The 27,622-nt window shown below is 45.8% G+C and overlaps 1 long non-coding RNA gene across 1 annotated transcript; it reads right to left on the reverse strand.

Annotated features, from left to right (window-relative positions):
* Positions 1-3,299: 3,299 nt before the first annotated feature.
* On the reverse strand, positions 3,300-6,053 carry LOC147115140 (uncharacterized). Its single transcript, XR_015079053.1, has 2 exons — positions 5,817-6,053; positions 3,300-3,528 (listed from the first exon to the last, which is right to left on the reverse strand). It is a non-coding gene; the product is annotated as an uncharacterized LOC147115140 (long non-coding RNA).
* Between the last annotated feature and the right edge of the window lie 21,569 nt (positions 6,054-27,622).

Below are 27,622 nucleotides of genomic sequence, written 5' to 3' on the forward strand. Positions count from 1 at the left end.
GCCTTCAGCAATAGGGCGGGTGGCGTACTTCCGGTGCGGAATGCCCACCTCCCGAGTTATTAGACGCTTAGGCGCCTGTAAAATGGATGCTATGTCAATTATTTTCTAGGCCAGTCTGTTTATACTGCAGATGTGTGGCGGTACCACCGGGTGTCCCTTACTTATAATACATATATAATTCCCTTTAATTTACCTATGTATATACTTAGTTTACCTGTTCGGGCCGTTGCCCCTTTAAGAACGCATCCTAATGCAATGACGTCACGCTGCGCATCACGTGACTCACCTAAACGCGCTGACATCATCACGCACATCACGTGACCGCCCCAAGCGCGGGCAAACGCGATGATGTCATGTCGCAAGTCACATGACGCCCCAAGCGCGGGAAACGCGAGCAACGCGATGACATCATCGCACAAACCTCCAGACTGCGGAGTCAGTCCTCGTGGCGTCCCCGTTCAGGTAAGACCTGTTCCAAGGCGCTCCTGCATCGATCTATGTTGTTTGCTGGACTTCGTCAAATCCTTCATTAACGACCTATTGGATTGTTTCTCCTGAGTCGACCTCAGTGATTTGGTTAGGAATACACCTATTCCTACAGGTGGATTCAACAACACCAGAACAATTATCCACAGTTGATATAATATTGCATTGGCCGCTATGATTTTGACTGCAGTTCTTCCCACCTACCAGAAAACATACAGCCAAGCAATGTGGATATCATGGTGCTGGGCTATATGGGCCAGTTCAAAGCTTCGTCTGCCCATGGCCAGAAGAAAATGGCTGCCCTGACAGGAACAGCCATTTACCTTCGCCACCACCTGCGCTTTGCCGCTGAAGGCATACAGGCCACCTCGCTTATATTACAGCGCTGCAGCCAAAAACAGCATTGTAATCTAAACTTGGTATAAGATTTCTTTAATAGGTAAGAGAAAAAACAATTCTAAAAAGAGGTGCGAGCGCTTTAGAGCAAAAGAAAGACTTGCATTTATATAGTGCCTTTAACGACCTCAGGACTTCCCAAAGCTCTCCAAGATAAGCATTCGACCACGTAGCGACACCTTCACTAAGACTGCCTACTTCCACGTCCATAACATCGCCCGACTCCACCCCTGCCTCAACTCATCTGCTGCTGAAACCCTCATATATGTCTTACCATTAGGCTTGGCTATTCCAACGCACTCCTGGTTGGCCTTCCATCTTCCATAAACTTTGAGGTCATCCAAAACTCTGCTGCCCGTATCCTAACTCGCATCAAGTCCCGTTCACCCATCATCCCTGTGTTCGCTGACCTACATTGGCTCCCGGTTGAACGCCTCGATTTCAAAATTCTCATCCTTGTTTTCAAACCCTTCCATGGCCTCGTCCCTCCCTATCTCTGTAACCTGCTCCAGCACTACAACCCTCCGCGATATCTCCACTCCTCCAATTCTGGCCTCTTGCACATCCGATATTAATCACTCTACCATTGTCGGCCGTACCTTCAGCTGCCGAGGCCCGAAGCTCTGGGATTCCATCGCTAAACCTCTCTGCCTCACATTCTTCCTTTAAGCCGCTTCTTAAAACCTACCTCTATTTGCCCTCATATCTCCTTATGTGGCTCAGTGTCAAATTTTGCTTCAGCGCCGCTGTGAAGCACCTTGGAATGCTCTACTATGTCAAAGGTGCTACATAAATGCAAGTTGTTGTTGTTTACAACCAATAAGATACTTTTGAAGTGTAGTCACTGTTGTAATGTAGAGAAAATTGTGCCTAGAATGCGCTGCATATTCTCTGGCAGTCTTAGTGGGCAAGGTTGGGCTGATGTTTCCTTGTATTCCAGGAAGGCTTGGAAAAGTAGAAACTGGAAAAGAGTCAACTCTATCATCCCCTACTTAACATCCTACTGCTAGAATCATAACCTCATGCAATTGAAACAAAGAGACTGGAAATACACGGTGACAACATCAGAGGACACAGCTGAGAGAAATATTTACTCGGAAGACCAATCAAGGTGTTCCACAACTAATCATTTTAACTCAGTTGTACAACAGACAGCCCTTATTTGCAATAAACGGATCATCTATAAATCATTATTTTCATCATCTTATCAAGATGGTGGATTCTGCAGCGTGAAAACAACTTGGATCGTACCACAAGAGGCATAAGGAAACTGCGGGATTGGACGAGACTGAATAGGATCGTGACAAGGGAATGAATGCCCGGGAGAGTTGAATAAATGTCATGTTTTGCCACTTTATTAAAAGAATCACCTGATTTTTTGTGCTGTAATTTTAATGTCATGAAAAAATATTATCTTATCCATCCCACTTCTGACTTTAAGGGGCAGGAGCTGAAAACAAAGTTAGAAGGCAAACACACAAAGACAACACCAGCACCATTGGGGTTAATTTGAACCCCCGAAGACAAGTTTTGAAAAAAATTTCAAACAGCACCCCAAACTACCCACTCCTGGTTTTAATGGAGGCGGGATAGGGGGTCAGGCGATTGGGCGGTCGGTGAAAAGTTTTAAGGAGGCCTCATTTTTACAAGCTTTTTAGTTTTAACCCATTTCGGCCAGGTTTCCCAGGCCTTGGAAAACCCAGCAAGTAAATGGAGGTGAGAAGGGCCGGATCCATCAGGTAAATGCATTTACAGCACTACTTGTGGGCCAGGACCAGCAGTGTTTCCTCCAGGCCCAATTAGCTTACCCAATTCCAGCTCCATGATCGCCGACTCCTCCACGATCTCCCCCACCTCCATGATCGCCGACTCCTCCACAATCTCCCCCCACCTCCACACTCTGCCGCCCCGAGCATGATCTACCCCCTCCCGACCGCGATCTCTCCCTCCCTACCTGCTCTCTGCTCCTCTCAAGCAGGCTGGCTGTCAGGCGGGAAATCTACAGAAAAAATGTGAAAGACGTCCTGCAGTTAACATCTGCAGGACATTGGGAAACCTATACTTTCTGGTTTCCCGTCCAAAACTCCTCCTACATCCCCCCCACCCCGGCTCCCTCCCTGTAAATATCAGGGCCATTGTTTCTGTGCCTCAATTCCTCTGGTCTATGTTAGTGTTTATACTCTACACGAGTCTCCTCCCACTCTAATTTCCTTTTCCCATTCCGCCCCCATATCCCTCTATTCCCTTCTTCCTCATATACACATCAAACCTCCTCTTCAATGCATAAAAGCTGTCTGCTTCAACCATTCCATGTGGCAGCAGATACCATATTCTCAGCACTCTCTGTGCAAAGAAATTCCCTTAATTCCTCCACAGAAAAAACTAAATTAAACACAGATTTTAATTTCAGACAGAAGTAGGTGGATCTTATTTAATAGATGTATTAAATGGAACTTTGAGACTCAAAGGCAGAAAGAAAAACAGTAATGGATGGATTGTCCGGTTGATGGCGGGTTCAATCTCTTCAGCATAAATGGAATGTTTTGTTTATTTTGGACATGTTCTTTAACAGTCTGATTCATTTCCTTGTCTCTCTCTTTGGATCCTTCTTCAACTTAGGTTTCTGCCACAGTGCAAACATTAATCCTAGGAGAATGTGGAAACATGATTTAGAAAAATTCGTTCTGTGTGACCTCTGATTCCCCAATGTGATTAAGCTCCCTGATAGCCAGAGGCAAGTGATAGATGGTGCACACTTAAAAGGATAAGGACAAAGAGGGAAAAGGACTGAAGGAATGGGTTAAAGTTAGAATGAGATTTTAAGTGGAAGTCATGGAGGGTTTCTCCCCACACATAGTGACACCAGGGTCATTCACCAGATTAAAAGGCTGCTGAGTTCAACTGCTGCTTATACACATGAAATCAAAGACTTCACTTCTGTTCCAACCAGAGGGATTTAGGTATCCTAGTACAGGAAACACAAAGTTAGCATGCAGGTACAGCAAGCAGTTAGGAAGGCAAATGGCATGTTGGCTTTTAGTGCAAGGGGGCTGGAGTAGAAGAGTAAGGAAGTCTTGCTACAATTGTACAGGGCGTTGGTGAGACCACACCTGGAGTACTGTCCACAATTTTGCTCCCCTTATCTGAGGAAGGACATACTTGCCTTAGAGGCAGCACAACAAAGGTTCACTGGATTGAGCCCTGGGATGAGAGGGTTGTCCTATGAGGAGAGATTGAGTAGACTGAGCTTATACTTAATGGGGATTAGAAGAATGAGAGATGATCTCATTGAAACATACAAGATTCTGAGGGGAATTGACAGGATAGATGCAGAGAGGTTGCTTCTCCTGGCTGGAGTGTCTAGAACTAGCGGGCATAGTCTCAGGATAAGTAGTCAGCCATTTAAGACTGAGACGAGAAGGAATTTCTTCACTCAGAGGGTTGTGTATCTTTGGAATTCTCTACCCCAAAGGGCTGTGGATGCTGAGTCTGAGTATATTCAAGGCAGAGATGGATAGATTTTTGGACTCCAGAGGAATTAAGGGATATGGGGATAGGGCAGGATCCACTGTGCATTTGGGAGCCTGATTTAAATTTAACTGCTGCCGGCTGGGTTTCCATGGGCTCCTTCTGGGCCAGGAGGGACAGCATTGCTTTCCCCTGCTTCTCAAGGAAGCCTTCAGTCTCCCTTCTGCTTATTGCGGCTTCTCACTAGCCTCTGCCATGATCAGTAACCTGCCCCACCTCCAGCTCGGGTCTGCAGCCTGCTCCGAGATCGGCCGAACCCCCCCACAACTGAAGCCTGCCTTGCGATTGCCAACCCCGTCCCCCGCAACAGAAACCTGCCCAGCGATTGTGATTGTTGGGCACCGTCCCCAAGGGTTCTCGGCTGTAGCATCCTGCTGCTGGTTTTACTGCCCAGCAGCCGACCAGCCCGTCAATTTGTCCAGCTGCCAGGTGGGAAATGGGTGAAAACTAATAATGAGGTCCTGCTGTTAAATACATCCCCGGCCTTGCTGGGTTTCCATTGCACACACCCTCCCCGCTTCCCCATAAATATTGGGCCAATAGAATACAACTGAAATGTCAAATAACTATTGATAGAGAATTAGCAATTAACAAACACTTCAAGTGAATATTATAAAGCTTAACTTAATCTCAATATAAAACCATTACACATGCAAGTGCTCGAGAATACTTCTGCGTTTACAATTTACTGGTAATCTTCTCCAATTAGTTAAAAATATAACCTGTACCCAATAGACCTTACAGCTTATTATTGTCATGATGCTTCACGCCCACGTTTTTAATCAATTCAAATTCACAAAATGAGTTCTTCCTGGGTTAGTAAGTGCCTTGCTCTTTCTTACAGGAAGCACCTGTAGTAAAACACTCAGACAACTTTTTTCCCCCAAAACTACAAGACAGTTTGTTTTTCTAAACCAGTCTCTTACCAGAGCATCCAACTTGTGTTTGTGATTCATTGGCTTTCATATCTCACCTAACCATCAGCTGAGAAATAAAACCAATCCAGTACAAAGAAAAGTTCAAGAGTTTAAATTGTGTACTGAGACCTCAAGAGAAGAAGCAGTTCCCCTTTTCTCAGGGCTGAATATTGTGCTGGGGCGAAAACAACTCAACATTTAGAAAACATTGGCCTTTTGACATGGGGTTTGAAAGGCTGAAATGTTTGAAAGACTAGGCAGTAAGTGCAGCCTCTCTTTTGAATCGCAGGGGTGTGACTCCAGAACTGTTTTTAAAATCATTTATAGTTGAGCTTCTGTGGTATTGCTCACAGTGAGCGCCAGTAAAAAACAGGATGCACAAAACGTGAGCGTGAACTCTAAGGTCTTCAGAGGAGCAAGGGCAATATAAGGGCCCAGAAATTCGGGTCGGGTGCTTGCCGCGCGTGCACGCCCCCAATGAGCACTTACCCGGCGCGCTGACATTTAAATCCTGGCCCGCAATGCATTTCCCCTCACTGGCCAGCTTGAGGTCCTGCTGCGCTGTGCGTGCGTGACCCAGCGGCGTACTTAGTGCGATGAGCCGGCTGGGATCACGTGGGCACTGGGCAACCAATGGGAGGTTGCAAAAGTTCATTCATAAGTTTGACAGTGAGAGCTGTCAAACTCATGAAAACTGCTGGCCCCAAAACACTACTTAAACCTGAAAGAAAATTTAAAAAAAACATTGCAATACTTAAATGAACCATAAATAACTATGAAAAACTATTTTAAACAATAATTTTAAAATTTGAAAAAAAAATTTTTATAAAAAAGAGGCTAAAACTAAACTTACCTTACTGTAAATTCTTTAAAAATAACAAACCTGTGGAAAAAAAAATTCTAAATTGTACTAAAAGCCCACTTACTCGTAAAACTAAGTACTTACACTTGTTTTTTCCTCGCGTAAAAACCGAAGGCCTTTACACGCGCGCAACTGTGAAAAAAAAGGGAATTTCACTGCGCACGCGCTGCCTGTGCAGTCGCGCGCGCTGTGCCTCTGAACCCCTTCGTTCAGAGGACTGGAAATGCCGGCGTTCCCCGCATGCACGGTGTTTCCTGAACGCCGGCATTTCATCCGGCCAGATGCGTGAGTACCCAGACCGTACTCACGCATTTGGACCCGAATTTCTGGCCCATTTAAATTTGCTGATGATAAAAATCTAGGTGGGAAAGTAAGCTGTGAGGAGGCCATAAAGATGCTGCAAAGGGATATGGACAGGTTAAGTGAGTGGCCAAGAAGGGGGCAGCTTGAGTATAAATGTGGGCAAATGTGAGGTTATTTACTTTGGTAGGAAGAACAGAAAAGCAGAATATTTTTTAAAAGGTGAGAGCCCAATAAATGTTGGTATTCAGAGGGATTTGGGGGTCATTGTGCATGAATCACAGAAAGTTAATATGCAGGTACAGCAAGCAATTAGGAAGGCAAATGGTATGCTAGTCTTTATTGCAAGGGGTTGGAGTATAAGAGCAAGAAAGTCTTGCTGCAATTATGTAGGGCTTTGGTGAGCACATACCTGGTGTACTGTGTACAGTTTTGGTCTCCATGTCTTAGGAGGGAGTGCAACAAAGGTTCACTAGATTGATTCCTGGCATGAGAGGGTTGTCCTATGAGGAGAGATTGAGTAAAATGGGCCTATACTCTCTGAAGTTTAGAAGAATGAGAAGTGATCGCATTGAAATGTATAACATTCTTAGAGGGCTTGACAGGTGTAAGACCTTTAAATTCATCCTTGTCCTTTAACCCGTCCAACAGTTTCCAAAGTTCAGACCCATGGAACAGACACGAAACACAAGGATTTGAGAATAACTTTATTTTTACTTAAAATCAGCAAGAGGTTACAAGTAAGCTCACACAAAACTGTTGCATATAATAGTCCTGATTATATCTAAGCATACACAGGTTTATTCCCTTACGTTAAGATCAAGTGATAATAAGCCAACATTACATACGTAATAACACCAGCGAGTAGTCAATTCGGCAGTGACCAGGTCACCTCTGACTGCAGCCCCGAGTGTCTTAAAACAGCATCTCTTATACCCTAAAAAACTGGGCAGGCTCCTCAATGCGTATGTGTCCCAAACTGTGTGACAATTGGCTGGCAGTTGTTTTCCTCTTCTGATCAGTGGGCCCCAAGGCCCTTCACACTATTTGCCTGAAGATGTTCCTGTCTTTGTAATGCCCAACCGTTTGTTCCTGCTCAGGGTCTGTCACTTCTATATCTGATTAACAGCTTTCGTACAAAGTTCCCACAGGAACTAACCTCTCAACCTCCCGAAGCATGTTGGGATATTAAATTTGGTCAACTTTTTATGTTTGGTCAAGTTATAGCAAATTCTTACAGCAAATGGCTTATTCTTACACAGGGTAGCTGCTGAGAGGCTGTTTCCCCTGCCTGGAGAGTCCAGAAATAGGGGTCATAGACTCAGGATAAGCAGCTAGCCATATAGGGCTGAGATGAGGAGGAATTTCTTCACTCAGAGGGTTGTGAATCTTTGGAATTCTCTACCCCAGAAGGCTGTGGATGCTCAGTTGATTAGTATATTCAAGACTGAGATCGATAGGTTTTGGGGCACTGAGGGTATCAAGGAATATGGGGACAGGGTGGAAAAGTGGAGTTGATGTAAAAGTTTAGTCATGATCTTATTAAATGGCAGAGCAGGCTCGAGGGGCCGTGTGGCCTACTCCCGCTCCTATTTCTTATGTTCATATGTTTAGTGTTGATCATCTCAGGAAAACACTGACAGAAATAACTGATTTGTTGGTGGACGGTGCTCAGTTTTATGATCAGATGATTGGTGAAAGGAACAATAGTATCTCGTTCTGCAATTCAATTGATAAAAGCAATTATATAGAGCTAAAAGCGATTATACAGAGCTACATTACAGACAGTGTTAATAATGGGTAAACAAGCCAGTAATATTCTGAGCCTGAACAACTGCAGTAAAATGAAACTTTAAAAAAAAATAACATCCTAGAATCTGACATTCCTCAGTGTGTAAAAGATTTTAATGGATCTGCTAACAAAGAAGAAAGAACTTACATTTACACAGCGCCTGATCGTATCTTCAGGATGTGCCAAGATGCCTTGCGGACAGGAAACCTGGAACTATGGGTTTCCCGCAGGTCCTGCCAAATTTAATGGCAGGACCTGTTTTAAATTATCTCAATAGGTTTCCTGTCAGCCAGATTCACAGGCTGTCTGTTAGGCTGTAAAGCAGCTGGCAAGCGGGTGGCAGGTAAATCCAACATCACGGGGTGGAATTCAGACATCATGGGGGGGAAAAAACCTGAGGATTGGGAGCTGTTTAGGATTCAACAAAGGAGGACAAAGGGATTAATTAAGAAGGGGAAAATAGAGTATGAGAGTAAGATTTCAGGGAACATAAAAATTCAAAAAAGGTGGTAGAGAAAAAGCGGGGAATTATAGGCCGGTAAGCCTGACATCGGTAGTGGGGAAAATGCTAGAGTCTATTATAAAAGATGTAATAGCAGAGCACTTGGAAAGCAGTGACAGGATCGGACAAAGTCAACATGGATTTTCAAAAGGTAAATTATGCTTGACTAATCTACTGCAATTTTTTGAGGATGCAACTGGTAAAATAGATAAGGGAGAACCAGTGGATGTGGTGTATTTGGACTTTCAGAAGGCTTTCGATAAGGTCCCACATAAGAGATTAGCATGCAAAATGAAGGCACATGGGATTGGGGGCAAGGTATTGACTTGGATAGAGAACTGGTTGGCGGACAGAAAGCAAAGAGTTGGAATAAACGGGTCGTTTTCCGAGTGGCAGGCAGTGACTAGTGGGGTACCGCAGGGATCGGTCCTAGGACTGTAGTGTATGTACTTTGCAGAAGGAACTATATTCTGCAGCCCCTGTATACTGCAGTACCAGTAGTGACCACCCCTGTATATAAGCCTGTGTAGTAACTTTTGCATAGTAGTTCCCGTTTGTCTCCACTCAGTAAAGACCTGTTATAACCAACTCCTGCAGTCCGTGTCTCAATTACTCACGGACATAATACTGGTGACGAGCAGATCCGAACTTACCTACAGTCTGCACCACCTCATGGGGATCCATCCCTGAAGCGAAGTTATCAGAGGTCGAGGCCAGAAGGAAGAAAAAAAAAACAAACAGAAGAAACGGGCGTCGACCGTGGGCATCCGCCTCTGATTCATCGGAGTTGAAGATTTGCAGGAGAGGCTGTTGAGAGCGGGGCTTGGTTATCCTGTCGATGGTGTGTCAGCTAATCGGGCTGGTGGCAGGTAGTACACTGATCCTTCCTGGGCTGTGGCGGTCTAGAGCTCGATCGGGTGGCTTTTCAACGGGGCGAGCAGCTTTGTCGGGAAGAGGAGAGAGAGGGTGAAGCACACAGGGCGCGGCCGGTGCTATGAAGCCGGGCAGCGTACAGACCCGAGAAGAGGGAGGCAAGTGTCCCGCAGGGTTGCTCCGACGACAGGGAAATAATAAAAATTAGATGCGCAGAAAGCTGCGAGGAGCTGCAGTTTGCCACGGGAACCACGGAGAGCGGCGTTAGCAGCAGCGCGGGGGGGGGGGGAGTGCGCGAAGACCATAGGGCGTCGCCATCAAGGCATAAAACACCAGCAACAGCGCTAGCAGCAGTGGAGAAGACAGAAAGCGCGGGAGGCGCCATCTTAATCCAGCGGGGAAGAAGGCAAAGCATGGGAGGCGCCATTTTGTTAAATCGGGGAAGAAGGCAAAGCATGGGAGGCGCCATCTTAGATTTCCAAGATGCCGAAGACTGGCAATATCACTGCCTTCGATAATGCAATAGAAGACTGGACCACGTATGTGGAAAGAGTCGAGGTATATTGCGAGGCAAATGAAGTAGCCGATGAGAAAAAGGCATCGGTACTACTAAACTTAATGGGCGCAAGCATGTACGGCCTATTGCGGAACATGATTACTCCAGCCAAACCGATGGCGAAGAGTTTTAAGGAAATTGTTGATATCCTACAGGAACACCTAAATCCTACACCGCTGCTGATAGCAGAAAGATTTAAATTCCACAGGAGAAATCAGCATAAAGATGAGAGCAATGCTGATTACCTTACGGAACTACGCAAGCTATCAAAGCACTGCCAGTTCGGAGCAGGACTGGCAGATACCCTACGGGACAAATTTATCTGTGGACTCCTGAGTGAAGGAACCCAGAAGAGGTTACTCTCAGAGAAAGAGCTGAAGCTAGATAAGGCTTTCAGCATGGCAGTATCGTACGAAGCAGCAGCAAGGGGAGCTGCGGAAATACAGCAAAAGCCACAGGAATACGGCACCCACGAAATGACACGGGGATTTGGAAAATGTTACCGATGCGGCAGAACAACCCATGACCAGAAGGACTGCTGGTCCAAGGACAAAATATGCAGGCAAAGCGGAAAGATGGGACACATTGCACGAGTTTGCAGGTCTGGGAAGAAGACTAATGACAACAAAAAGGCTACTAAGGAACAGTACAGGAAAGTACAAAAGATGACGGACAGTAGTTCCGAAGACCAGATGAGCAATAGTGAATCCGGGAACAAGAGACTAAGCTGTCTCAAACTTCACAACGTAATCGCAAAAGAGGATCACCGAACCATTTGGGTCACCCTCACGATAGCAGGGTCCCAAGTCAAAATAGAATTGGATACAGGATCAGCTCTGACCGTCATGAATCGACGAGACTACGAGCGGCTATTCTCACACATACCCTTGAAAGAGACATCCATTGTCTTGAAGACGTATACGGGGCAAAAAGTATACCCCAGAGGAAAAATAAGGGTGCCTGTCGAATACAACGGCAAGGAAATACAGAAAATGTATCTGTACATACTGCAAGATGGTGGACCACCGTTATTGGGATGTGAATGGATCAGAAAGATAAGTTTAGACTGGCACTCCATTCAGGCACTGACAGTGGCTGGTAAAAAGGATGATGACATCACTCCTGGACGATTGTCAACCATCTTAGCTAACACCAAAGAGGTATTTCAACAAGAACTGGGCACTCTTAAAGGCGTAACCGCCTCGATAAAAATAGAAGAGAATGCAATTCCCAAGTTTTTCAAAGCAAGACCGGTACCATATGCAATTCGCCCAGCCGTCGAGGCAGAGCTGGTGTATCTGGAGAATGCAGGCGTGTTATCTAAGGTAGACTGGAGCGAGTGGGCGACACCCATCATTCCTGTCATGAAGAAAACGTTAAACAATAAGACTGAGGAGCCAAGGAAGGTTCGCATCTGTGGGGATTTCAAGGTGATGGTGAACCCAGTCCTTCACACAGTACAATATCCTCTTCCAAGGATAGAAGATATCTTCGCCTCACTATCTGGAGGGAAACGTTTTACAAAAATTGACCTAGCACAAGCATATTTGCAGATGGAGGTTGAAGAATCCTCTAGGAAGTATCTCACGATAAACACTCACAAAGGTCTTTACCAGTATAATCAACTGGTATTCGGAGTAGCATCAGCTCTGGCGATATGGCAAAGAGCGATGGAACAAGTCCTGCAAGGGATTCCGGGGACTCAGTGTTACTTGGACGACATCCTAGTGACAGGTGAAGATGACAGTGAACACCTTGCCAACCTAGAGCAGTTGCTCATTAGACTAAGAGAACATTGGCTCGTAGCCTATCGCCCCAAGTGCGAGTTTTTTAAGAAACAGATATCGTATTGTGGCCACGTGATTGATGAAGAGGGGTACATAAGTCCCCTGACAAAATTGAAGCGGTAGTTAAGGCTCCAGCGCCTGAAAATGTGTCGCAACTGAGGTCATTCCTTAGATTGGTGAATTACTACCATAAGTTTTTGCCGAATTTGTCCACAATTCTGCACCCACTGAACGCCCTACTACAAACTGGAGTAGCATGGAAATGGAGCAATAAATGTAAGCGGGCCTTTCAGAAGAGTAAGGACCTAATCACTTCGAGAAATATTGGCTCACTACAACCCATCACTACCGATAAGACTGGCGTGTGATGCGTCTCCCTACGGCATTGGAGCGGTACTGTCACATAAATTCCTTGATGGTTCAGAGAGGCCGATAGCTTTTGCGTCACACTCGTTAACTTCAGCCGAGCGTAACTACGCCCAGATTGACAGAGAGGCCCTCAGCCTGGTGTGGGGGGTGAAGAAGTTCAATCACTACCTGCACGGTCAGAAAGTTACTCTACTAACTGATCATCAACCTCTTGTCTCCATTTTCAACCCTCAGAAGGGCGTACCGATAATGAAAGCACAACGGCTACAGAGGTGGTCCCTTTTCCTAGGGGCACACCAATATGACATCGAGTACAAAGGAACTAAACAGCATGGGAATGCTGATGGATTGTCGCGCCTACCGTTGCCGACGGTGGAAGAAGCACCTGCAGTGAATCCAGTGGAGATATTCCACTCGACCATAGTCAAATATCTCCCTGTGACGAATGCAAAAATAGAAAAGGAAACACGAAATGACCCAACACTCTCCTGGGTCTATGATTTAACGGTGAAGGGAAGGCCAGCACATGGCAAACCACTGCTGCCAGCATTCTCGCCGAGAAGAGAACAGCTGTCAGTGTGCAGAGGAACCTTGATGTGTGGATCCAGAGTAGTAATTCCACCCAAATTGAAGGATAGAGTGCTCAATGAGCTTCATGAGGGTCATCTGGGAGGGGTAAAAATGAAGAACTTAGCCAGAGCGTTTGTGTGGTGGCCGGGAATCGATAGAGAAATCGAAGAGATGACCAAGAGCTGTACAGGATGCCAGAAGGTCCAAAACGCCCCACCACAAGCCCCTCTACATCCATGGGAGTGGTCCTCATCTCCATGGCAAAGGGTGCACATTGATTTTGCTGGTCCATTTATGGACTCGATGTTTTTAATTGCAGTGGATGCACAAAGTGGCCAGAGGTAATAAAAATGTCCTCAACCACCACAGAAAAAACTATCACAGTCTTACGAACCATATTCGCCAGAAATTGGCTGCCTGAAAAGATTTGCTCTGACAATGGACCACAGTTTGTGTCTGAAGAGTTCTGGAGGTTCTTAAAGAACAATGGTATTAAGCATTACACATCCGCCCCATATCATCCAGCCACCAATGGATTGGCTGAGAGGTTCGTTCATTCAAGAAGGCTATCAAGGCAATGTGTAATGAAGACATACCCCTACAACACAAGGTGGATAACTTCTTGTTTGCCTACCGGAATGCGACACATGCGGTTACCAACCAAACTCCAGCCATGATGTTCTGCAATTGAAGACTACGATGCTGCTTGGATTTGGTTAAGCCAAAGATCAGAAGAGATGTGAAGAACAGGCAGTTTCAGAATATGAATGAAATGCCGACCAGGAGTTTTAAGATAGGTCAACCAGTTTTGGCCCGGGACTACCGCACAGAGAAATGGCAGCCAGGAACGATCTGTACACGGCAAGGACCTCTAATGTATACCGTGGACGTTGGAGAGAGCATTGTAAGACGCCATGCTGACCAGATTCTAGAGTCACTGGAAAACGTCAATTCCACACCACGATCCGATACACCCGGTGATGAAACCGAAGTATCAATTGCATCTACCTCAGAATCGGTGATATTGGAAGCAGACGAACCAAACAACGACGTTGATCCCGAATCAACTTTGCCCGAAGAACCTGATACCGCAAAGAGGCGTTATCCAGACAGAATCAGGAAGCCTCCTCAAAGACTGAACTTATAATTGCTTAACTTCAACTAATGTATCTAGCAACTGTAATTGTAAATATGTTATTTAATTATTAATCGAATGTTATGTACTGTTTAGCTAAAAGGGGAGGAATTGTAGTGTATGTACTTTGCAGAAGGAACTATATTCTGCAGCCCCTGTATACTGCAGTACCAGTAGTGACCACCCCTGTATATAAGCCTGTGTAATAACTTTTGCATAGTAGTTCCAGGTTGTCTCCACTCAGTAAAGACCTGTTATACCTGTAGGGCAGACACGGTGGCATAGTGGTTAGCACTGTTGCCTCACAGCACTAGGGACCCGGGTTCGAATCCGGCCTCGGGCGACTGTCTGTGTGGAGTTTGCACATTCTCCCCATGTTTGCGTGGGTTTCCTCCGGATGCTCTGGTTTCCTCCCACAGTCCAAAGATGTGCGGGTTAGGTTGATTGGCTATGATAAATTGACCCTTAGTGTTAGGGGGATTAAATATGTGGGGTTACGGGGATCGGGTGGGATATGTGTCGGTGCAGGCTCGATGGGCCGAAATGGCCTCTATCTGCACTGCGGGGTTTCTGTGATTTCTGTGATAACCAACTCCTGCAGTCCGTGTCTCAATTACACACGGACATAATAAGGACCCCAGCTGTTCACAATATATATTAATGATCTGGACGAGGGAATTGGATGTAATATCTCCAAATTTGCAGACGACAGAAAGCTGGGTGGGAGGGTAAGCTGTGAGGAGGATGTTGTGAAACTCCAGTATGATTTGGACAGGTTGGGTGATTGGGCAGAAACATGGCAAATGCACTAAAATGTGAGGTTATCCACTTTGGTGGCAAAAACAGGAAGGCAGATTATTTGAATGGCAATACATTGGGAGAAGGGGAAGTGCAAAGAGACCTGGGTGTTCTTGTGCACCAGTCGCTGAAGGTAAGCATGCAGGTGCAACAGGCAGTTAAGAAGGCAAATGGTATGTTGGCCTTCATAGCAAGAGGGTTCGAGTACAGGAACAAGGATGTCTTGCTACAGTTGTACAGCGCCTTGGTGAGACCGCACCTTGAGTATTGTGTGCACTTTTGGTCGCCTTATCTGAGGAAGGATGTTCTTGCCACGGAGGGAGTGCAGCGAAGATTCACCAGGCTGATAGCTGGGATGGCAGGAATGACGTATGAGGAGAGATTGGGCTTATACTCGTTGGAGTTTAGAAGAATGAGAGGGGATCTCATTGAAACTTATAAAATTCTAACAGGACTAGACAGACTAGATGCAGGAAGAATGTTCCCGATGGCCGGGGAGCCCAGAACCAGGGGTCACAGTCTAAGGATAAGGGGTAAGCCATTTAGGACTGAGATGAGGAGGAATTTCTTCACCCAGAGAGTGATGAACCTGTGGAATTCTCTACCACAGAAGGCAGTAGAGGCCAATTCATTAAATATATTCAAGAAGGAGTTAGATATATTTCTTAAGGCTAAAGGGATCAAGGGATATGGAGAGACGGCAAGGACAGGGTACTGAATTTGGATGATCAACCATGATCGCATTGAATGGCGGAGCAGGCTCGATGGGCCGAATGGCCTACTCCTGCTCCTATGTTTCTATGTTTAACCAAATGTCAGGATCTCCAGCTGTCCTTTATTACAACTTGTCACAAGCATTTAACACCTATTTTTGTTGAGCAGGAAGAGTCAGAATGTGGACAATTAATTAATCTGATGACATTTACTCCCAACATTTCACTGTGCTTTTGTGTCATATGGCTTTCTATTCGTGGAAATTTCTGGAAAATCGTAATTTTTTTTTCCCTTTCCGTAAAAATATTTCCAAAATATCCTCTTTTGAGTATGCCGTAAAATATTGATCCTGAAAACAATAAAACTGAGACTGAAATTTTAATAATACTGGTGTTCTTTGAGAGTGTAACAGATGAACTTGATAGGAGTAAGGCCATGGATGTGGTGTACTTGGATTTCAGTGAGGCCTTTGATACAGTTCCTCTGGAAAGGCTAGTACTGAAAATAAAACATGCAGGAATTAGTCCAAATATTTTTTAATGGATATGTAATTAGTTGACTGATGGAACCCAGAGGGTTGTGGTATAGAGATGGTCATCATTCTGGGAAAATGTTATCAGTGGGGTCCAACAGGGGTCTATTTTGTGATCTCTTTTGTTTAATATCTTTATTACTGATCTGGACCGAAGAATCACAAGCACAGTTGTGAAATTTGCAGATAATACAAAGCTAATGAAGGTGATAGACTCCAAAGCTGAACAGAATAAGCTACAGCAGGATTTAATTATACTTGGGAGGTGGGCGGACAGATGGCAGATGAAATTAAATATAGAGGAATGTAAAGCGCTTCACATGAGAACCAAAAATGCAGGGAGGGTCTATTACTTAAATGGAAAGAAAATACCGTGCATGGAGAATGAGAGAGATCTGGGGTCTCGATTGATGATAAATTGAAGCTAACGCAACAATGCTCAGCAGATCAGACGTTGGGATGTATTAAAAGGTCAATATTAAGCCAAAATAGTTAGGTAGTCTTGACATTTTATAAATCATTGGTGCGGCCACACTTAGAATACTGTCTAAAATTCTTGTCGACGCAGTACAAAAAGGATATTGCAGCTATATCGAAGAGAGCAACCAAAATGATTGAGGGGGATGAAACTTGGATTATGAGGATCTATTATGTAAATTGGGCATGTTCTCAGTGGAAAAAGTGAAGGTTGACAGGATATTTGATTACTGCGTTGAGGATTCTAAAAAATGAGGGGAATTTTAATCCCCAAAAATGGGTGGGATGTAAAACCGTTAACAATCTGAAACCCGACCCCAATCCACCTCCAACCTACCCATTTCTGGTTTTAACGGAGGTGGGATGGGGGGTGGGCAACCGACTTGCTCGCAGGAGGCAGGTTAGTTGTTAAAATATGATAATGAACCTTCGTGCATTAGATTTAACCAATATTTTAAATTTAACCCTGGCCGATCGGGTTTTCCGGGCCTTAGGAAACCCAGCCGCTAAAGGGAGACGAGGATTGCTGGATGCAGCAGGCAAGTGGCTACCCACTGGAACCAATTTACCTGCTTCACCCACTCCCCGTGATGGGACAACGCCACCCCCCCACCCATTCCGATCTCCCCTCACCTCAACCTTTCCAATCTCCGCCCGTCTGGAGATCCCTCTGCTTCGGACCCTGATCTGCCCCCAACCCAGCCTCCAATCTCCTCTTTGCTCCAGTTTCCGATCTTCACCCAACCCCAGGCCTATGATCTCCCCACTGGCCTCCAATCTTCCCCCCACTGCCCTCTCTGGCCTTTCCGATCCCTCCCTCCCACCTCGCCCCAGCAGTGGCCTGACACCAAAGGCCTACCTACCCAACAGCCAGCCAGCCTCTCAATCTGGCTGGCTGCAGAAGGGAAACGGAGGGAAAAAATGGTAATCAAGTCCTGCCTCTAATTATGGCCTTTTGAGCATTCCCAATTTTAACTGCTCCACCATTGGCGGTCATGCCATCTGTTGTCTAGGCCCTGAGCTCTAGAATGTCCTCCCTAAACCTCTCTTTCCTCCTTGAAGACACTTATTGAAACCTACCTCTTTGACCAAGTTTTTGGTCATCTGCCCTACCTTATGTGGCTCGGTGTCAAATTTAGTTTGATCAAGCTCCTTTGAAGTACCTTTGGGAGGTTTTACTATGTTAACGACATTATATAAGTACAGGTTGTTGGTCAGAGGCTAGTTATTCTGCGTCGAGTGGCTCACCTCCTGACTTCCCAGAGTCTTTCTATCATCTACAAGGCACAAGTCAGGAGTGTGATGGAACGCACTCCACTTGCCTGGATAAGTGCAGCTCCAACAACACTGAAGAAGCTCGACACCAAACCAGCCCACTTGATTGGCACCACAAACCCGCGACCACCTAGAAGGACATGGGCAGCAGAGCTTAGGATCACCACCACTGCCAAATTCCCCTCCAAGTCACACACCATCCTGACTTGGAATTATGTCACTGTTCCTTCATCGTTGCTGGGTCAAAATCCTGGAATTCCCTACCCAACAGCACTGTGGGACTACCATCACCACACAGACTGCAGCAGCTCAAGGCTGCAGCTCACCACCACCTTCTCGGGGGCAATTAGGGATCAGCAATAAATGCTGGCCTTGCCAGCGACGCCCATATCCCATGAATAAAAAAAAGCTAAGGCACGGCCACCAATGGTCATAGAGTCATACAGCACAGAAAGAGGCCCTTCGGCCCATCGTGTCTGCGCCGACCATCAATCCCTGTCCAGTCTAATCCCATTTTCCAGCATTTGGTCCATAGCCTTGTATGCAATGGCATTTCAAGTGCTCATCCAAATGCTTCTTGAGTGTTGAGGGTTCCTGCCTCTACCACCCTTTCAGGCAGTGAGTTCCAGATTCCAACCACCCTCTGGGTGAAAAAGTTCCTCCTCAAATCCCCTCCAAACCTCCTGCCCCTTACCTTGAATCTATGCCCCCTTGTTATTGACCCCCCTACTAAGGGGAAAAGTTCCTCTTTATCTACCCTATCTATGCCCCTCATCATTTTGTACACCTCAATCAGGTCCCCCCTCAGCCTTCTTTGCTCCAAGGAAAACAACCCCAGCCTGTTTAGTCTTTCTTCATAGCTGAGGCGCTCCATCCCAGGTAACATCCTGGTGAATCTTCTCTGCACCCTCTCCAAAGCAATCACATCCTTCCTATAGTGAGGCGACCAGAACTGCACACAGTACTCCAGCTGTGGCCTCACCAGCGTTTTGTACAGCTCCATCATAACCTCCCTGCTCTTATATTCTATGCCTCGGCTAATGAAGGCAAGTATCCCATATGCCTTTTTAACCACCTTATCTGCCTGTTCCGCTGCCTTCAGGGATCTATGTACATGTACACCAAGGTCCCTCTGACCCTCTGTACTTCCTAGGGTCCTACCACTCATTGTGTATTCCCTTGCCTTATTTGTCCGTCCAAAATGCATCACCTCGCACTTTTCAGGGTTATATTCCATTTGCCACTTTTCCGCCCATCTGACCAACCCGTTTATATCGTCCTGTAGCCGGAGGCTTTCCTCCTCGCAATTTACCACCCCACCAATTTTCGTGTCATCTGCACTTACTGATCATACCTTTTACATTCTCATCCAAGTCATTTATGTAGATCACAAACAGCAAGGGTCCCAGCACCGATCCCTGAGGTACCCCACTGGACACAGGCTTCCAGTCACAAAAGCAACCTTCGACCATCACCCTCTGCCTCCTGCCACTCAGCCAGTTTAGGATCCAACACGCCAAGGCACCCTGGATCCCATGGGCTCTTACCTTCTTGACCAGTCTCCTATGCGGGACTTTGTCAAAAGCTTTACTGAAATCCATGTAAACCACATCCACAGCATTTCCCTCATCCACACACCTAGTCACCCCCTCGAAAAATTCAATCAGATTGGTCAGACATGATTTACCCTTGACAAAGCTATGCTGACTATCCCCGATTAATCCTTGCCTCTCCAAGTGGAGACTAATTTTGTCCCTCAGAATTTTTTCCAATAATTTCCCTACCACAGATGTTAGGCTCACTGGCCTGTAATTCCCTGGTTTATCCCGGCTACCCTTCTTGAATAATGGTACTATGTTAGCTGTTCTCCAGTCCTCTGGTACATCCCCTGTGGCCAGAGAGGTTCTGAAAATTTGTGTCAGAGCCCCTGCAATCTCCTCCTTTGCCTCACACAACAGCCTGGGATACATCTCGTCCGGGCCTGGGGATTTATCCACTTTTTGGCCTGCTAAAACCACTAGTACCTCCTCCCTCTCGATGCTAATATGTTCAAGTATGTCACAGTCCCCTTGCCCGATTTCTATGTCTACATCGTCTTTCTCCATAGTGAACACAGATGCAAAAAATTCATTTAAAACCCCGCCTACATCATCTGGCTCTACACACAGATTGCCACTTTGGTCCCTAATGGGCCCTACCCTTTCCCTGGTTATCCTCTTGCCCTTAATATACTTATAAAACATCTTAGGATTTTCCTTTATTTTGTTCGCCAGTGTTATTTCATGGCCCCTCCTCGCCCTCCTAATTTCTTTTTTTAGGTATGCCCCTGCACTTTTTATACTCCTCTAGGGCTTCCTCTGTCTTTAGTCTTTTGTAACTGCCAAAAGCCCCCCTTTTTCTCCTAATGCATTTTTGTATATCCCTTGTCATCCAAGGTTCCCTTTGCTTGTTGGTCCCACCCTTGACCTTTACAGGAACATGTTGGCATTGTACTCTCTCTATTTCCCTTCTGAAAGTCTCCCACTGCTTTGATGTGGATTTTCCTATAAGTAGCTGCTCCCAGTCCACTTTGGCCAGATCCTGCCTTATCATATTAAAATCGGCCTTTCCCCAATTTAGAACCCTTATTTCTAGGCCGTCTTTGTCTTTTTCCATGACCACCTTAAATCTCACCGAATTATGGTCACTGTTGCCAAAATGCTCTCCTACTGACACTTCCACCACTTGCCCGGCTACATTCCCTAGAATTAGGTCCAGTACCGCCCCCTCTCTTGCAGGACTTTCTACATGTTGGCTCAAAAAGCTCTCCTGGATGCACTTTAAGAATTCTGCACCCTCTAAGCCTTTCACACTCTGACTATCCCAATTAATATTGGGGAAGTTGAAATCCCCCACTATTATTACCCTATTATTTTCGCACTTCTCTGGGATTTGCCTACATATCTGTTTCTCTATCTCCCCCTGACTGTTCGGGGGCCTATAGTACACTCCCAGCAAAGTGCTTGCCCCCTTTTTGTTTTTAAGTTCTACCCATATGGCCTCATTAGAGGAACCCGCTAATATATCATCCCTCCTTACAGCAGTAATTGATTCCTTAATTAATATTGCAACACCCCCTCCCCTTTTACACCCCCCTCTGTCTCGCCTGAAGATTCTATACCCTGGAGTATTGAGCTGCCAGTCCTGACCCTCCCTCAACCATGTCTCCGTGATAGCAACAATATCGTACTCCCATGTGTTCAGCAACAACTTGTTCATCCACCTTATTTGCAAGACTCCTTGCATTAAAATAATGGTGAAGCGATTAATATAGGAGATGCTCAAGAGGCCAGAAGTAGAGGAGTGCAGAGATCTGGGAGGATTGTAGGGCTGGAGGAGGTTACAGAGATAGGGAGGGGTGAGGCCATGGAGGGATTTGAAAACAATGATGAGAATTTGAAAATTGATGCATTGCCAGGCCGGGGGCCAATGTAGGTCAGCGAGTACAGGGGTGATGGGTGAACGGGACTTGGTGCGAGTTAAGATATGGGCAGCAGAGTATTGGATGAGCTCAAGTTTATGCAAGGTGAAATATTGGAGGCCAGTCAGGAGAGTTTTGAAATAGTCAGCTCTTGAGGTAACAAAGGCATGGATGAGGGTTTCAGCAGCAGATGAGCTGAGGCAGGGGCAGAGATAGGAGGTGTGACAGAGGTGGAAGTAGGCGGTCTTGGCAATGGAGCGTCTATGAGGTCAGAAGCTAATCTTGGGGTCAAATACGACACCATTGATGGCCGTGCCTTCTGTTGTCTAGGCCCCAACCTCTGGAATTTCCTCCCTAAACCTCTTGCCAACGGTCTGGTTCAGCCTCAGACATTTGCCAGGGAGAGGGATGGAGTTGGTGGGGAATTTGTGGCGGAGACAGAAGACATTCGCTTCAATCTTCCCAATATTTAGTTGGAGGAAATCTCTGCTCATCCAGTACTGGATGTTGGACAAGCAGTGTGAAAAAAATCAGACACAGTGGCGGGGTCGAGAGAGGTAGTGGTGAGGTAGAGCTGGGTGTCGTCAGCGTACATGTGGAAGCTGACATTGTGTTTTCAGATGATGTTGCCGAGGGGCAGCATGTATATGAGAAATAGAAGGGGGCCAAGGATCAATCTTTGGGGGACCCCAGAGCAATGTTCCCTCTAAATTTTATTTTGTGTGTGGTACTTTTAAACTTGCGCTGCACTGGCGCGGTATCTTAGTGGGAACAGCTTGCGAGCAGCCTGCACGGTACCTTCCTGAATATTGCACGGCCGCGCATGTGCACAGCTTAGAGGGAACATTGCTCCAGAGGTAACACTTCAGGAGCAGGAAGAGAAGCCATTGCAGGTGATTCTCTGGCTACGACTGGATAGGTAAGAAAGGAACCAGGTGAGGACAGTCCCACCCATGCGGCTACCAGGATGGTGGAAGGCGAACTGGATGGACCTTGGTCTTTTTTCATCTAGAAATTCTTATGTTCATATGTGCCCTAAACTAAGCACCGAGAGAACATAAACGCCATGAAGGAAATAAACAATGCTGCATTTTAACAGTTTAAATGGTCATGCAATGTTTACACTCCACCTACCTTCAGAGGTGAGCAGGACCAGGGAGATTTGCTACACTCGCAGGGTGGGTTGCATCAGGCATGGAATTAGCTTCTACAATTAGAGCTGAGTCAGGTGAGGAGCTGGATGATGCACTCCATCACAGGCCAGATAGAGCGAGAAGTTTGCTACTGCATTCACACTGGGCTGTGCAGCTTTTGGGCCAGTGAGAGGGCGTCAGTGTACTTGGAGTGTGTCAAGAGCGGGAGTGACAGAGAAGGGGGTGGGGGGGGGGGAAAAAGAGAGCGCGCGAGAGCCACGAACAAACAAAGTGGAGGGAGGGGGGAAAGAGAAAGGAAGGCAGAGAGAAACAAAGATGAAGAAAAAGAACCAAGCAGAATAGGTGAAATGTCTGGGATGGAGGGTTAACAGAGGAGAGGAGGTACTTATGGCAAACTATCTGATGTCATCTGGTTAGCATAGACCAATCAGTAATGTCAGAAGCTCACTAAAATCATAAAATATTACAGACACAGAACTTTTTATCTGAATATATGTTAAGGCTTCTGTTAACACAACGTCAGCGCATTTTTTAATCAATGGAATGAGTGAATCAAATACATTCATCAAAGTGGATCTCGATTTTCTTCTTTTCACTGCCTTCAGTCAGGGTCAAGGGTTATGATTGCTGGATCAATGTGTTTTATACTATTTATATGACTGCAAATGCATGAATGCTTCAAGATTACACCCAGACATATGCTCCTTATATTGTGCCGATATTTTCATCAAACCAGGCACAAAATTCTGACCTCATAATAAGTGAGTCCAGGGTATGGTGGCCTAATGGTTCTAGTACTGAATAAACAACCCAGAAATCATGAGTTCAAGTCCTATTGTGTCAGGTTGTGAAATTGAATTCAATAAATCCTTTAAGTGGAAAATGACCATGGCAGCTGCTGGATTGTCGTAAAAACCTTCAGGGAAATGAGCCTGCCTGCCATGCCTATCCATCCAGCAGATAGACTTCAGTGTCGCAATATGCGGTACACTCGTGTCCTAATGTCTTAATACAAAACAACTGCTAAAAAATGGAACATCAAGAGAAATATCCGATGGGCCGATCAGCAGCAACCCAGGCATTGGATAAGGACAAGACCTGGCAATGTCAGCCCAATATACCCTGCCAAATCCTCCTTAGCAACTGGAAGACCAGTCAATAGCTCAACAATCATACTTGCAGAATCATAATCAGCCAACATCTCAGACTCCTCCATCCCTGGGTATGCCCTTCTCCGGAGGTGGAAGCATCGTGTATACAGTTGGCTGAGCATGAGCCTGGGAGTTCTCAGCATTGACTCCGGATCGCATGAAGTATAATGGCTTCAGTTCAAAAAAAGCCCATGGAAACTTTCTGCTGATTACCACTTGCTATCCTCTCACGTGAAGAATCAGTGCCCCTTCACAATGAACACCACTTGAACTCCACTGCCCCTGCACACAGTGTGACTTGGCAGTACCACCACTAATCGAGTATTGAAGGACACAACTGCCAGACTAGCCCTGCATCAAGTGGTAAGGAAACCATGATGAAATTAACTGCTTGACCTCATCCTCAGCTATCTGTCACAGACATATCTGTCCATGATAACACTGGTAGGAGTGGCCACCATACAATCATTGTGAAGAAAATGTCTTATCTTCACAATGAGGACACCCTCCAATTTGTAGTGTGACACTATCACCATTCTAAGTAGGACAGATCTAGCAACCCAGACTGGCCATCTATGAGGTGACGTGGGCAATCAGCAGCAATGGAGTTGTAAAGCAATAGAATCTGTAACCTTATGACCAGGCACATCCCTCATTCCCTCCATCAAGTCAGACGAACAACTATGATTCAATGCGGATTGTAGAAGGGCATACCAGAAGCAATGCCAGGCTTACCTTAGAATGAGGCACCAACCTAGATTCATACAATCATACAACAGACAAAGTAGGTTCCACGAACATCTACACGCTCAGTGATGGCAGAACCATCATGTGACTACAAGGGGCAACGCAGATGTATTTGCAAGCACCTTCAGCAAAAGTACCAAGTGAACAAATCCCTCAGCATCCTCCAAAGGTCCCCACCATCATAGATGCCAGTGTAGTTCACTCCATATGGCATTAAGATGCAGCCGACTGCACAGGGAAATCGTAGCTCCAGGACATTGCTGCCGGAGTTCCTCACGAGCAGTATCCACGACCAACCAGCTTCAGCTGTTTCACAATGACATACTTTCCATTATAAAGTCAGGAACTGGACTATTCGCTGATAATTCTGCAGTGTTCAACTCCATTCATGGAGCAGCCTATGCCTTCCTACAGCAGGACCTGGACACCATCCGGGCTGACAAGTGGTAAGTAACGTTTATGTTTCGTAAGTGCCAGGCAATGGCTACCACTAACAAAAGACACAACCACCTCCTCCTTATATTCAACAGCACCAAAATCACTAAGTCCCCATGACAAAAATCCTGTGGGTCACCATTATTCAGAGACTTAACTGGATCAGTCATATTAGCATTGTGGTTCGAATAGGAAGGTAGAGACTGGATACTCTGCTGAGTGACTCACCTGCTGACCCCCTTAAAGCCTCTCCACCATCTACAAGGCCCAAGTCAGGAGTGTAATGGACTACTCATTACTCACTTGGATGACTGCAGATGCAACAATGCTCAAGAAGCTCAACAGCACCCAAGACAGAGCAATCCACTGAACTCAATATCCACCCAATTCCTTCACTAGTACATACTGCATCAGAATGTACTATCTACGGGGTATACTGCAGCAACTTGCCGAGCTTAATTCATGAGCACTTAGCAGCACTGCAACCTCTACCACCAAACAGGGCAAGAACAAAAACATCATGAGACCACCATCAACTCCAAATTCTCCTCCAAGTTACATGCCATCTTGACCTGGGCACATAATGCCATTTCTTTATCATCACTGGGTTAATATATTGGAATTCCCTACCTACCAAACACCACAAGTGGTTCAAGTTGACCCACCACCACCTTCACAGAGGAACTATGGATGGGTAATAAATTTGGCTTTGCCAGTGCCACACACATCCCAAGAACAATTTTTTTTTAAAAACCTCCATATGATGGTCTCATACCAATCGTATTATAACAGCATCCAACTCAATCTTCTCTCAAAAAACGATACCAATATTCAATACCAATTGGAGAACATAACATTTTGGGCAAGTATAGACATCTTGCAATACCTAAACTCTTCCAAGATTCGGATTTTATTAAAGATAGCCGCAAAGAGTTTTGCTTTGCGGGTGAAATTGAAACGGAAAATATTGAGATGGAATGTGCATGAAGTGCTCTGCAGAGATATGAGATTACATACTTCAATAGTTATGCAATGAGCAAGTGAACCGAGATACCCAAGGGGACCGTGCACAAATACTAAGTACAGAGCTGTTAGATCCATGTATTTTTGATGTTGTGTGTCCTTCAATAACTAGACACGAGACTGCAGGAAACAATCAACAGGTATTTACTGGATGAGGGTTACTCTAAAACTAAACGTACAGATCCCTTCTCAGGGTTTATATACAGGTGTGGTCACTGCCGGTACTACAGTATACAGGAGCTGTAAAAAGTAGTTCTCCCCTTAAAGGTACATACACTACAATTCCTCCCCTTTTAGATTGACAGTACCATAACATTCATTTAACAATTAACACTTTTAACATGCACATTAACTGAAAATAGTCCATTTATAAATTCAGTCTTTGGGGCGGCTTCCTGATCCTTTCTGGATAGCGCCTTTCCTGAGTGTCTTGTTCTTGGTACGGAGGCCCCATGTCGTCAGTTGGTTCATCAGCTTCCAATGCTACTGTTTCTGGGGTAGATGCTACCTGTATGTCGGGTTCATCACCAGGTGCGCAAGACATGGGGTTGACTCGTTCCTGTGAATCTAGGATCTGGTTGACATGGCATCTCACAATGTTCTCCCCAACATCCACTGTGTACATTAGTGGCCCCTGCCGTGTGCATATTGTTCCTGGTTGCCATTTCTCTGTTCGGTAGTCGCGGGCCAAGACTGGTTGCCCTAAATTGAAGCTCCTTGTTGGCTTCTCATGGATGTGCTGGAATTGCTTACTCTCAACATCTCTTCGTACATTTGGTCTGAGCAAATCCAGACGAGATCTCAACCTTCGGTTAAAGAACATCATGGCCGGGGTCTGGTTGGTGACTGCATGTGTCGCATTTCTGTAGGCTAACAGGAAATTGTCCACCTTATGCTGCAGTGGAATGTCGTCATCGCACATGGCCCTTACTGCTTTCTTAAAAGGTTTGTACGAACATCTCAGCCAATCCATTTGTGGCTGGATGATACGGAGCGGATGTGTAATGCCTTACCCCATTCCTTTTCATGAATCTTCGAAACTCTTCGGACACAAACTGTGGTCCGTTATCAGAGCAAATCTGCTCTGGCAAGCCGTTCCTGGCAAATATGGTCCATAGGACTGCAATAGTTTTCTCCGTGGTGGTGGACGACATTTTGATCACCTCAGGCCATTTCGAGTGCGCATCCACAGCTATCAGAAACACTGAGTCCATGAATGGACAAGCAAAAATCAATGTGCACCCGTTGCCATGGAGATGAGGGCCACTCCCATGGGTGTAGAGGGGCATGTGGTGGTGCATTTTGGACCTTCTGGCATTCTGAACAGCTCTTTGTCAAGTCCTCAATTTGCTGATCGATCCCCGGCCACCACACATAAGCCCTAGCAAGGCTTTTCATTTTCACCCCTCCCAGATGGCCTTCGTGAAGCTCATTTAGCACTCTCTCCCTTAACTTGGGTGGAATTACCACTCGGGATCCACACATCAAGGTCCCCTAGCATACTGACAGTTGTTCTCTTCTGGATGAGCATGCTGGCAACAGTGAGTCGCCATGTGTTGGCCATCCCTTCACCGTCAAGTCATATACCCGAGACAGTGTCGGGTCATTTCGGGTCTCCTTCTCTATATCAGCGTTAGTTACTGGCAAGCGTTCAATTATAGTCGAATAAAATATTTCAACAGGGTCCACTGCTGGTGCTTCCTCCGCAGTAGGCAGTGGCAGGCGTGATAGCCCATCAGCGTTTCCATGCTGTTTCGTGCCCTTATATTCAATTTCATATTGG

The sequence above is a fragment of the Somniosus microcephalus genome, chromosome 7 (assembly GCF_052327205.1).
Source record: "Somniosus microcephalus isolate GS21.2 chromosome 7, FLI_Smic_1.0, whole genome shotgun sequence".
NCBI lineage: Eukaryota > Metazoa > Chordata > Chondrichthyes > Squaliformes > Somniosidae > Somniosus > Somniosus microcephalus.